Source organism: Nelumbo lutea, chromosome 3 (genome assembly GCF_056320005.1).
Source record: "Nelumbo lutea isolate HS-2025 chromosome 3, American lotus-T2T, whole genome shotgun sequence".
NCBI lineage: Eukaryota > Viridiplantae > Streptophyta > Magnoliopsida > Proteales > Nelumbonaceae > Nelumbo > Nelumbo lutea.
In genome coordinates, this window is record NC_142686.1 from 15,385,109 (window position 1) to 15,397,386 (window position 12,278).

Sequence of the window (12,278 nt, forward strand, 5' to 3'; positions counted from 1 at the left end):
TATTCCCCCAGTTTCCATAAACCAGGCGGTCCCCTCAAGTTCTACCCTCCCTCTTCTCTGCGTTTCAAAATAAACTTTTCAATTAGCATTAGGAGATTGTGAACTACCTTTTCAAAGATGAACCAGGTCCTTCTTTTTCGAGAGGTAAAAGACCTCGTATTTACTTTCTAGCAAATCTGGAATCTGAACAACCTACTCCTGATTTACCCACTTATGATCGACCTGAACCATCAGGCACAGCAGAGCAGAAGAAAGTTATTTCTACTAACCAAATGATTTTATCTGACACGACCACTGATTCAGAGAACCTTATCTACTTATGAGGGATTTCAATGAGGTTGCCTCTATAAATTCTTTAGAACCCTCAACATCTTATAATTCCTCGAGATTAGCATCCATGCAATATAGAAACCTCATTCTTGACCACAACTTACTAGAGTTAAACATACAAGAAGGAGGTATTTCCTAGACAAACAAAAGATCTATAGGACACATTCAAAGAACCTTGGATAGAGCAATCATATCTCCAGACTGGTTACCTATATTTCCTCATGCCACCCTCCCCCTAGGCTCCAAATGGGGTTCAGATCATCACCCTGTCCTACCAAATCTGAACCCAAAATTACTCAATCTCCCCAAACCTTTTAGATTCTTTGAAATGTGGATGTCAGAATCTTCTTGCAAACAAATTATTGAAGACAGTTGGCATACATCTATCAAAGTATATGCAGCCTATCGTATTACAAAAAAATTAGACATCCTGAAAAAACTCTTAACCAATTGGAGAAAATCAAAATTCATCGATCCAAAAATCAAAATTCAAAAATTAGAAGATCAAAATTTTCTTATAGAGCAATCAGGAGTCATAGGTCGAGAGAATCTATAAGGAATTAAATCAGGCAACCAACCAGCTGGAAAGCTATTGGAGACAAACCTCCCAACAAACATGATTGCAATTGGGAGACAAGAATACAATTTTTTTCAATAAGAGTACTCTCTTTAGAAGGAAAAGGAATACTATAAAAAGAATCAGAGATGATCAAAATGAATGGAAAACTGAGCATGTTGATATCACTAGAATGTTCCTTAATTATTTCTCGGATCTTTACTCCTCCCAACCCAATGACTAATTAGAACATTTATCTAATTTATTTAATCCAATAAATTCAGAGGAAGAAAATAACATGCTCATAACTATTCCTTCGGTTGAGGAATTAAAACAACACCTTTTAGTATTGGGAGTCTAAAATCCATAGGTCCTGATGGTATGCCTGCCATTCTTTTTAAGGAATATTGGGACTTGATGGGACCAGATCTAGTTTTGTTAGTAAAAGAATTTTTTCAAAACAAAAGGATGCTTAAAAGACTAAACCACACTTTTATTTGTCTTATTCCAAAAAAAGTGGATTGTTCCAAAGTACAGGACTATAGACCTATCATAGTTGGTAGGCTCAGGAAAGTCTTAGATAAGTGTGTCTCCCCTAATCAAGCTGATTTTATTCCTGAGAAACAAATGTCTGACAATTCAGTCATAACCCATGAGATGTTTCACTTTCTTAAACACAAAAAATGAGGAACATGCTACTTAAGAATAAAATTAGACATGTCAAAAGCCTATGATAGGCTAGAATGGCCTTTCCTCCTTCAAATCCTGTCTCTTTTGGGTTTCACTCCTGACTTCTGTCAACTAATTAATGAGTGTATTTCAATCGTGTCCTACTCAATCCTTATTAATGGTACTTCTGAAGGCCATTTCCATCCTTCTTGGGGTTTAAGACAAGGGGATCCCTTATCCCCATACCTTTTTATCCTAGTAATGGAAGGTCTGTCAAGACTCCTGCACCAAGCCGAACAAGAAGGAAGAATCCAAGGTATCCCCATTCCCAATCTACTCCAAAAATTTCTCATATTTTCTTTGTAGATGATATTATGATTTTCATTAGAGCATACAGAGCAGAAATAGATAATCTCATTCAAATCATCAACAAATTTCAATCCCTCTCACGCCAATTAATCAACATAGAAAAATCTGGAATCTATTGCAGTAAAAACATTCATCCTAGGCTACAAAGATTAATATCTAGATAGCTTAAAATAAAGCCTCTTCACAAAGATTCCAAGTATCTAGGACTACCCATTTTCTGGAACAGAAATAAACATTCCAAATTAACTTTTGTCCTAGATAATTTAAAATCAAAATTAAACTCCTGAAGGACCTCTACTATAAGTCAGGCAAGTAAATAAATCCTAATACAATCTATCCTACAAGCCATCCCAGTTCATGCCTTGGCTCTAGTAAAATTCCCTCAAAAAACCATAGATCAAATGGGAAAAATTATAAAAAATTTCTGGTGGGGAACCTCTCAGTCTAAACCTCACCCTTACTGATGGTACCACTGGGACAACTTAATGTTACCTAAAACCCAGGGAGGTTTAGGATTGAGGAATCTCCAATTAACCGATAAATCTCTCCTTAAGAAAACAGCTTGGATATTTTTAAATGAACAAGATAAATTATGGGCTCAACTTTGGAGATCAAAATACTTATCCAAATCCGTTCCCCTACTCCATTACTCATACAAGCTCTTTCTTCTGGAAATCAATAGCTCCAAGTCTAATGGAACTCTCGTCAGAATGCGGAGCCATAGTGAAAGAAAATTTAAACTTTCCAATTACTCAAAGATCTTGGATACAAAACCAAAACCTCTTTTCTTGGATAACTTTGTCGATAGCTCCTCAACTTAGAAATATCAATATTAATCAGCTTATCTACCAAGGTCATTGGAATCAAGACCCTATTCAACTTCTCTTTGACTCTGAAGAAATGTTAAAAATCACAAGTACACCAATTTTCCCAAAGTTTTACTTAATAATTGGATTTGGACTGGCCATAGTTTAGGTAAATTCAATGTAAAGGAAGACTATAAAAAAGCTTTCAGTGTTTTAAATAACCAGATGGACCCCAACTTGGCCTTCTATTTAAAAAAAAAAAACTTTGGAAAGTAAAGATAGTTCCACGTTTTCAACTTTTCTTCTGGTGAATCTTAAATACCTTCATTCCTGCTAAAGACAAAATATTCTAGGATAACCGGCAAAAAATTTGATCTCTGTGTAATACATAAATAGAAGACATAAATCATTTATTTATGAACTACACTTTCATGCAAGCAGTCTTATTTGCAAATCCTTGAAATATTCAATTCCATCTTCTTTTTCAAGAATCATGGAGTACTTGCCTAAAAACCTTGTATACCCAAATTCAAAATGACTCACAATTCATGAACACCCTCAGCTGGATAGCTACAGTTTGCTATTACATGTGGTATGCTCGCAATGAAAAGATCTTTAACAAAAGATCAATTTCTCCTACAAATCTCCTCAAAATTAATAGCTCTTACGATACTTTTCAATACCAAACTAGTACAAGATACCATAGTGATATATATTTTTTAGATAAGATCTCCTTGAATATATCTTCTTCCGTAGATATTATTTTTACTGGTGCTGGTAAAATATCATATACTTTATATTCTAGTGATGTTTTTGTATCAAAAAATGTATCCTATGTCAGAATAATATGAGGAAGAATAAACGGTCTCACATCTGTGTTACAAGCTGAGTTATATGCTATCTTGCAAGCACTTTCAGAAATCTCTCATTGGGGAGTCAATGATGTTTTAGACGCTCAACAAGTCATCAATGCAATCAATTAGAAGACACCCATAGCCTGGTCCTGCCATTGGCTTTTGTTGAGGATCAGTTCTCTAATTTTTTATTACAAACATGTTAATATAAGTTATGTAAATAGAAAATATAACTTTCCAGCCCACAAGGTATCCCAGATAGCAAAAAAGCATTGTCAATCTTATTTCTATCTAACAGATTTCCACGAAGGGATACCTAAAGTGGAAGACTTTGTTTCTTTTGCTTTTGTTTAATATAATGAATCTTTCAAAAAAAAAGGGGGGGACATTCCCCTGCCTTTGGTTGAGAGTTGAGATTGTCAAGTTTTTTCTCTTTCTATTAAGGCTATGTTTGGTTTTAAGGAAAAAGTAGGGAAAGAAAGGAAAATGTAGAGAAACCTTTACAAACCTTGCTCCCTTCCTTTCCCTATTATTTCCTTCAAACCAAACATAGCCTAACATCCCTATACTTTTTCGGTTCCTATCTCCCTCCCTCCATCACTCTTCATCCTTTATTAGCTTCTACCCAACCTCAATTCAACTCAAAACAGTTTATTCTCTCCTTTTTCTACTAAAGCTACATGTGCTACTCATGTGCCACATGACTAGTATTGAGAAACAATTACAAGTTAAAAAGAATTTAAAAAGTTGTATAATGTGTACCGGGAATATTGCATCGTTTTCTCATAAAAATGGTGTTGGACATGTAGAGTTGTAAGAAAACAAAGCTTATTTTTTTGTTTGGAATCGGTGCTATCACATGGCATTTTCTGAGAAAACAACATTGGTTTTGTTTGGTACTAGTACTGACAGCAACATTTTCAACATTGATCTATATTATCCAACGTCTATATTAAATTTGGCATTGCACGCATTGCACCAGACCACACTCTCGATTTTCAAAGCATGGTCTGGAGCAACATTTTTTATTGAAAAATGGTATCAAACAAGAGGGCATTGTTTGAAATACTGCTTTCTCTAATATGACATCTACATGGCAATGTTTTTTCAAAAAACGACATTGATACCAAATATCACTTGAGTCAATAGTTATACCCCTACTAAGATTGCAAGATGGGCCAAACTGAGATGAAATGGCCATATATAGGCCTGTCACATTTTGAAATTAGAGGAATGGACTAGAAGGCAGCTAACCCACCACAGGCCTGATAGGGCCCACAATGACCCCTATCTATGTATGTCATGCATGTCATGTCTATAGTGCACCCAATTGTAACTCGGCTGCCTCCAAATTTGCTCTAGAGATCTAAATCATTTAATACATTATTTGGTGTATCAACTTGATCGATCCCTTTTCCTCTCCTTTCTTTAAAGTTTAAATTGATGGTGCTGTTTTGTGGGCACTCTTAAGAATGGAAATTCTGATTTTGAATAGGGTGAAAACTGAAATCAACTGAATCGAGCCACCCTGACTCGCGATTTTGATGTAATATTCCGACCCCACAGACCCCACCCATAAAACACATATACAGAAAAGGGCAATCACTGCAAGAGGGATTGTATAGACTATAGACACAACGGTGGGTGAATGGTTGCGTGTAGGATATGAATAACTGCCATCTTGGGCTGAGCGACTTTCGCCACTACGTTTATATGTTGTTGGATATGGGTCCATTGTCATCCTCTGCCATACGTTAAGTTTAGGTTTGGCCTAATTCTGGAATCTGGCTGAAGAGGTACTACAGGTGAAGCCCATTCAATGAATTGGGCTTGGGGTACGGTGAGATCCACCGAAGGCCCAAATTTTGACATTTGCCTGAAAATTCAGTGAAAAAAAAAAAAAAAACCAACTGATAAGTGATAACCACCCTCCCCCCAGCTCTGTCCATAACCCTTGTAGACAGACCATCATGACCATCAGGACACAGACAAAGTTGTTTGTGGTAGTACTACATACACAGGAGGAAGTCAGTCAGTCCTGAGTCCGGACTGCTGTGCTGAGGCTCCTCTTTCAAATGTGACTATTTTGATGGGGCCAAAGATCAACTATATTCTTCAAGGGAAGGGTGTCTAGTCTGTCCCGTCCTTCCTAGGAACTCAATTTCTTCAATTCTTTATTTCCTTCCCTTTGAAAAAAATGAAAATCCCTTTGGTAGGTAGTAATGACTAATGAGATTGAGTGATTGCCGTGCTGCGCGTGTTTTTGATAATTATACCACTCCAGTCTATTAATGTGTTAAGCATGGAATTTGCGCAGAAATTTCCGACCCCTCCTTACTCCAAAACCACTTTTTATCACTAATGAAAGTTTGGGTCGACTTCTTCTTTCATTCCTACCTTCAAAATCAGGTTCTTCCTCCTTGGCAACTCCTCCCAAGTCCCAAGTGGGTCCAGACTCCAGACTGAAAATTTAACAAAATCCCCATTCGCTTGTCAGATGAGATCTAAACATCCATCAATATTCAGTTCAATGCTTAAGCATTAAACAAATAACGAGTAATTCAAATTTCATTACCCCACCTTTGTTTGATGGGTTCACTACTCTCAACCCCGCCACTTGTATTACTTTGTAAGAAGTGGTGGGGGCACTGACAACAAATGTTCAACTGCACAATCAGCTGTTTACTGGATTTTCTAAACCCAAGGAATCCTGAACCAAACTTTGAAAACAATATTATATGGTGTCCTTGCTTTTAATTTGTTGTTTTAACTCCTCCAATGTAAAGTTGGTGGAGAAGTTAGTCTCTCTCCCACCTACCCAGAGCATTGCCCTACCAAGTACCAAGCGTGGCTCAATACTTCATGAAGGCATGGGAGTTGGTGATGACTCAGCTTTCCTTATGATTCTCAATTATCTCCACTGAAGCATACTCCACATGAAGGACCCCTCGGGCACATGATTCATTAGACAATTTGAAAGAAATTAACAACAAAGTTCAAGAGATCAACTACATCTTCATGTCCAATTTGTCCGAGCAATCTCGGTGACACCTGTGTGTGATGTATTACCCCAAAGAGCTATGTGATATTGATCTGCACTTATAGTCTTATATGGTTTCCATTTCCAAACGCCGAATTTTGTCTGTCTCGGAGAAACCCAGCTCCCAGGTGCCAATTACTGTTGCCATTGGAATTAGATTCTAAAACTCAAGTGGCACACAAGATTGTGATGGTGTTTGCTTCTGTTGCCATTTATTTGAAAAACAATGTTCAGTTCATTATCATATAGGAGGTCATACTGAAATGATATTTGATAAAACATTTGTTTCAGTTTATATGAAAGCCAATATGAAGCTTTATTTTAATGTTCCCCTAATACCATGAAGTTTATTTACTGTTTCAGCCTATGTAATGCTTAATTATGTTTAATGGCGCCTAACTATCAAACAACATTAATATATATATATATATTTCAAGATAAATTTCATATAAAACATTTATTAAATAAACGGTTACAATACCAAACGGATTCCATAGGTTTCAGCAGAAATCTCGTTGCCGAATGCCCATGGCTGGGCTACAGGTTTCATCGGGCAGCGAGACTCTAGAGACTAAGTCTCGTTTCAAACTAACAAGCCATCAAGCCCATGCCGGGTTTCACGAATCTGCTTGGATCATCTTTACGTCCCATACAGTCAGTCTAGACTCTAGAGGGAGTTGAGATCTTCTACCAATAAAATAGTTCCAACCCATCTAACATCGCAGATTTTATTATGAGACTGAGACCCACCATAAATGTTGGGCCTGCTATAGATAAGATGTGCGGTGTAAGATGATTTGGTAGAGAGTTGGAACATATTTTGTTGGCAGGTGATCCAGACTCCTTTAGAGAGGACTATTTATGGATGGCGTCGGTGACATTCCAAGAGCTCATGCGTTTACAACATTACCTGGAAATTTGGCATACTCAGCCAACTCTGAATTTAGGGCTGTAAATCGGGTTGTCCGGCTTGAAGAATTTTAATTACATTGTGCTCAGATTTAGGTTCCGCCCATTGCAAACTTAACAAATCTCAACCCAACCCAGGTTCCACCCCTAGGCCCTAGCCCTGATTGCGAGGTAGTGTGTGGATTTAAAACAATGGGACCAATAGGGAATTGAGTGATTTTTTTCTGAGATGAGGAAATGGATCGTGAGAAGTAGAACCACATGGTGCAATGGGTTTAATAGATTCTCATCAATGGCTAGCTCAGTCCTTGTATGGGCTTGTTACCTGGCCAATCTATAATGCCTCTTGGGCGTGTAAATGCTAAGAGAACAATTCCTTCCTCATCAAGACTCAAGAGTAGGTTTGAATTAGGGCCTCCAGTTAAGGATTGGCCTGATTCTTAAAGTATATCTTCGTGAGTGTGGTGGGCCTTATTTAAAAAATTATAAGATGTCCACAAACCTTAAAAAGCTAAAATCCAAAATCCAAGTCAAGGATATAACATCACTACATCAGTGGTGTTCAAAGTTGAAGAGTGCATGATCAACGGGCAATGAACCCTTTAAGGCTTTGAAGACGTTACACCATTTTGTCTAGATCAAGTTCGTTATTCAATTAAAAATCAAAACTAGTTTACTTTTATACATCAAGTGAAAAAAACAGCCTTAAATACTTCAAGAATTACCTCTTCTCTTGGAAAGTGGGTCTCAAATATCGACAAGTAATATACGGGATCAAATTAATTTTTAATTTACTTTTTATCAATAATATATAATATTATCCTTTTGACGTTAATGCATTAATGTGATTTTATTATCCTATGAATTCAATGCATGAGATATGAGATTATATTTGAACCAGTGTCCTTGTCCTCACGTCCTTCTAAGTCAAGATACTCTATTCCATCCCCGCCCCAACCCTAGTGGCGGGGTGGGTTCAGGACGAGGCATTCATTTTTTTTCGGGGATGGGGAATCCCCAAGTTTTCTCCACCTTGAGACAACCACCTTAAAAAATCTACTTTATGGATATTCTACAAATAGAATTATAGAAATTTATGGGTATTTTAGAAATTGGATTATGATAATTTGGGGGGATTTTATAAATGAAATTATGGTATCCTAGGACTAGAGGTGTCAATTGGACTAGATTTGGTCCAACCCGATCCAATCCCATATGAGTCCACTTAGAAATTGACTGGACCCAATACAGCCCAAATCCAATACAAATCAAATCCAATTCAATCAGTTAAAATGTAAATGGACTGGAATGGATCCAATCCAACCGAATGAAATATCAAAAATTATATATAAAAAAAAAAAACAGAACATATAAAAAATTACAAAAATATATTAAAATTACAAAAAATATACCCTTTTGGCATTGAAAAAGCACTTTGTAAAAGTGCTTTCATAAAAGTACTTCCATAGAAGTGCTTTTATAAAAGTACTTTCGAAAAAGTGCTTGTATTTTTGTTTTAGAAAAAACATATATATATGATGAAAATAATTAAAAAAATACTTGTATTTTTGTTTTTACTTTATTTAAATTAATATATTTTATTTTTCTTTTAATAATTTATTAATTTTATAGAAAACAAGTCAAATCGGATCAGATCCGAAGATCAAACTTACCGATAGGATTCGAATTCAAATAGTCCTATCAGATCCAACATGAACAATGTCGGATCGGATTCAAATTACCCTTATTTGAATTCGATCCAATTTGTTTGCATCCCTAGGTTTGGCCTCATGATCAGATTATTGGAAATTTGGTTTAGGTCCAATTTAGACCAATAAGAATATGGACCAATTTCTTTTGGATTGGCCTAATCCAATAATTATAAAGGATTGTCCAAATCCGATTTGATAAGGTTTGGACCGGATTGGATCCAACCCAAAACCGATCAATTGACACCCCTACGTAGGATTAAAAGAATATGAGAAAAACTTAGAGATATTTTAAAATTAAAAATTTTAATTTGGGGAATTATATGCAAACCTCACCCCTAATTTGGGGCAAAAACATTTCCCCTATCCCCACCCTGTCTCTGCCCCCGTTTAAGATTTAAGAAAACTTGCCCCATTCAGGGTGGGGCAGGGTAGGGCCGTAGGGCCCCAAGTTTACAGGGAAAATTGCCACTCCTACAATTCTAATAATTTTCTATAACCAATTAACCAATAGTAAATTAAATAACAATAAATTATAATATTTTATAATAATTTCCAAAAAAATTATTGAAATTGCTATTGAATAGTAGTAACATATAGTAAATTAATTATTTACAATGACAATATGTTAATGTAAATTATTTGCTTTTTAAGCCTAAATTATTTACTATTAGTCAAAGTAAATATAATTATTGTAAATTAATGTAACTATGGTAAATTACATTATTTTTAATCAAAAGTAAATAATTTTTTGTTAATTAATGTAAAACCAAGTATGATCGAAGTCAACCAAGTGGTCTAGATCGGTGTGGATAGACTTAATAATTTCCTAAATTATTTAATAATCATTTATTGAAATAATAATAATGGATTTTTATTTGAATAATTATAAAGCAATTTATGATAGATTAATTTCCTAATTTAATTTTCCTAAATTTTTTAATAATTATTTAGTTGAATAATAATAATTATGTAAATTATTCTAAACGTTGAAATTTTGAATATTTGTTAATAACCAAACTTTATTAATAATGGCTTATTTCTGAAATAATTATTTCATAATTTTTGGTATAATATTTTTCTAGAAAATTTTAATAATGTTCATAACTAATGGATTATTTAACAATAATGGAAGATGACATGAATATATAAGAAACACTGAATTCCCCTTATTCCTCTCTCTTTGCTTGAAATCACCTTTATAGATATAAATATTATTTGATTTGGAAAACCAAAATAAATTATGGTCCTATTTTTATGGGAAAGTGGAGAGAATAGAGGGGAATTAGAGATAGGAAGTGAATGAGAGGATAAAACATATATTGAGCTAACGAAGGAGAGAAGTTAGGTTGTTATAGAAAGTCAAAGACATGATTATGAGTGTTCATGAGAAGTTAAGTTTTTCATTATCAATATATTTTCAACAATTGTGTATTTTTGCTATAAGTTTTCAATAATTATTGGAAATTAAACTATTGTTATTTATCAGAGATGAGACTATTAATTTAGCTAAAATTATGAGTGTTCATGAGTTGGTTCGGTTCGGTCATAGGGTAGTTATTTGGCCAACCAAATTGACCTGGTCAAGTTGGAGAGTTGGTCAGCTGAAACCGATTGACTTTTTGTGAAAACTGACCCACTTAAGTTGTATCGCTTTGGGTTGATTTTTTTTGTTTGGTCAGTTGGTTCAAAAGATTTAAAATTAAAAATTTAATTTAATTTTAAAAATTATAGTGCAATTATTAAAAAATAAATTTAAAAATTAGGTTTATGATATAAAACATTTTAGACTACGAAATATGGAAAACTTTCCACTTTTCCATGCTAAAAATTATATTTAAAATATAAGATATTAATATGTATCCATGGTTAGGTCATTCGATTTTGGTTGGTTTACAAATGGCCAAAGTAAAATTGATCAAACTTGGTCGAATTGGGAAATTTTTTAACCAAAGCCGACCTAAAATACTAGAGAAACGACCAACTCGGGTCGAGTTAATCAGGTTGGTCGGTTTCATCAATTTGATGAATAAACCTAACTAAAATTAATTATCGTTAATTTGTATTATAAAAAATTTATTAAAAATAACATATAAAACATGAATAATTATTAATTATTTAAAAAGTTGAAAATATAAAACAATTGTATACTCTTATGTGATTCTATTAGGGTCATTTACTAAAACACATCTTATAGTTTTACATATTTAGTTAAACATACCTTATAGTTTTCATTTTATTAAAACATCTTATATATTTTACCACTTATTTACTTAATCAACATTTCATTAAGGAGTGTTTGTTTTGCCATTAGGCCCATGATTTTCTATTCCAAAAATACCCTTAACACTTTCTTTTTTGTACAAAAAACAAAATTACCAAATATAGCCATTAGAGTGGTTGTCTGTGCCTTGTAAAGGGAAAAAATGGTATTTTATTTTTACTTTCTTTTGATTAAATTTATTTAAATGAACATTAGGGTCAACATTGTCATTTTCCACTATCATCTAATGGAAGATTGATTAGATCCATTGCAAATTATAAGTGGTGTTTTAATAAATTTAATTATAGGGTAGATTTTAGTAAATCCATGAAACTATAAGGGGTATTTTAGTAAATAACCATTTTTACTATTTAGCTTTCGCTTAATAAATCCTATGCATTAAAACATCCCATATATTTTACCACTTATTTACTTAATCAACCTTTCACTAAGGAGTGTTTATTTTTCCATTAGGCCCATGAGTTTTTATTCCAAAAATACCCTTAACACTTTCTTTTTTGCACAGAAAACAAAATTAACCAAATATAGCCATTAGAGTGGTTGCCCGTGCCTTGTAAAGGGAAAATATGGTATTTTATTTTTATTTTCTTTTGACTAAATTTATTTAAATGAACATTAGAGTCAACATTGTCATTTTCCACTTTCATCTAATGGAAGATTGATTAAATCCATTGCAAATTATAAGTGGTGTTTTAGTAAATTTAATTATAGGGTAGATTTTAGTAAATCCATGAAACTATAAGGGGTGTTTT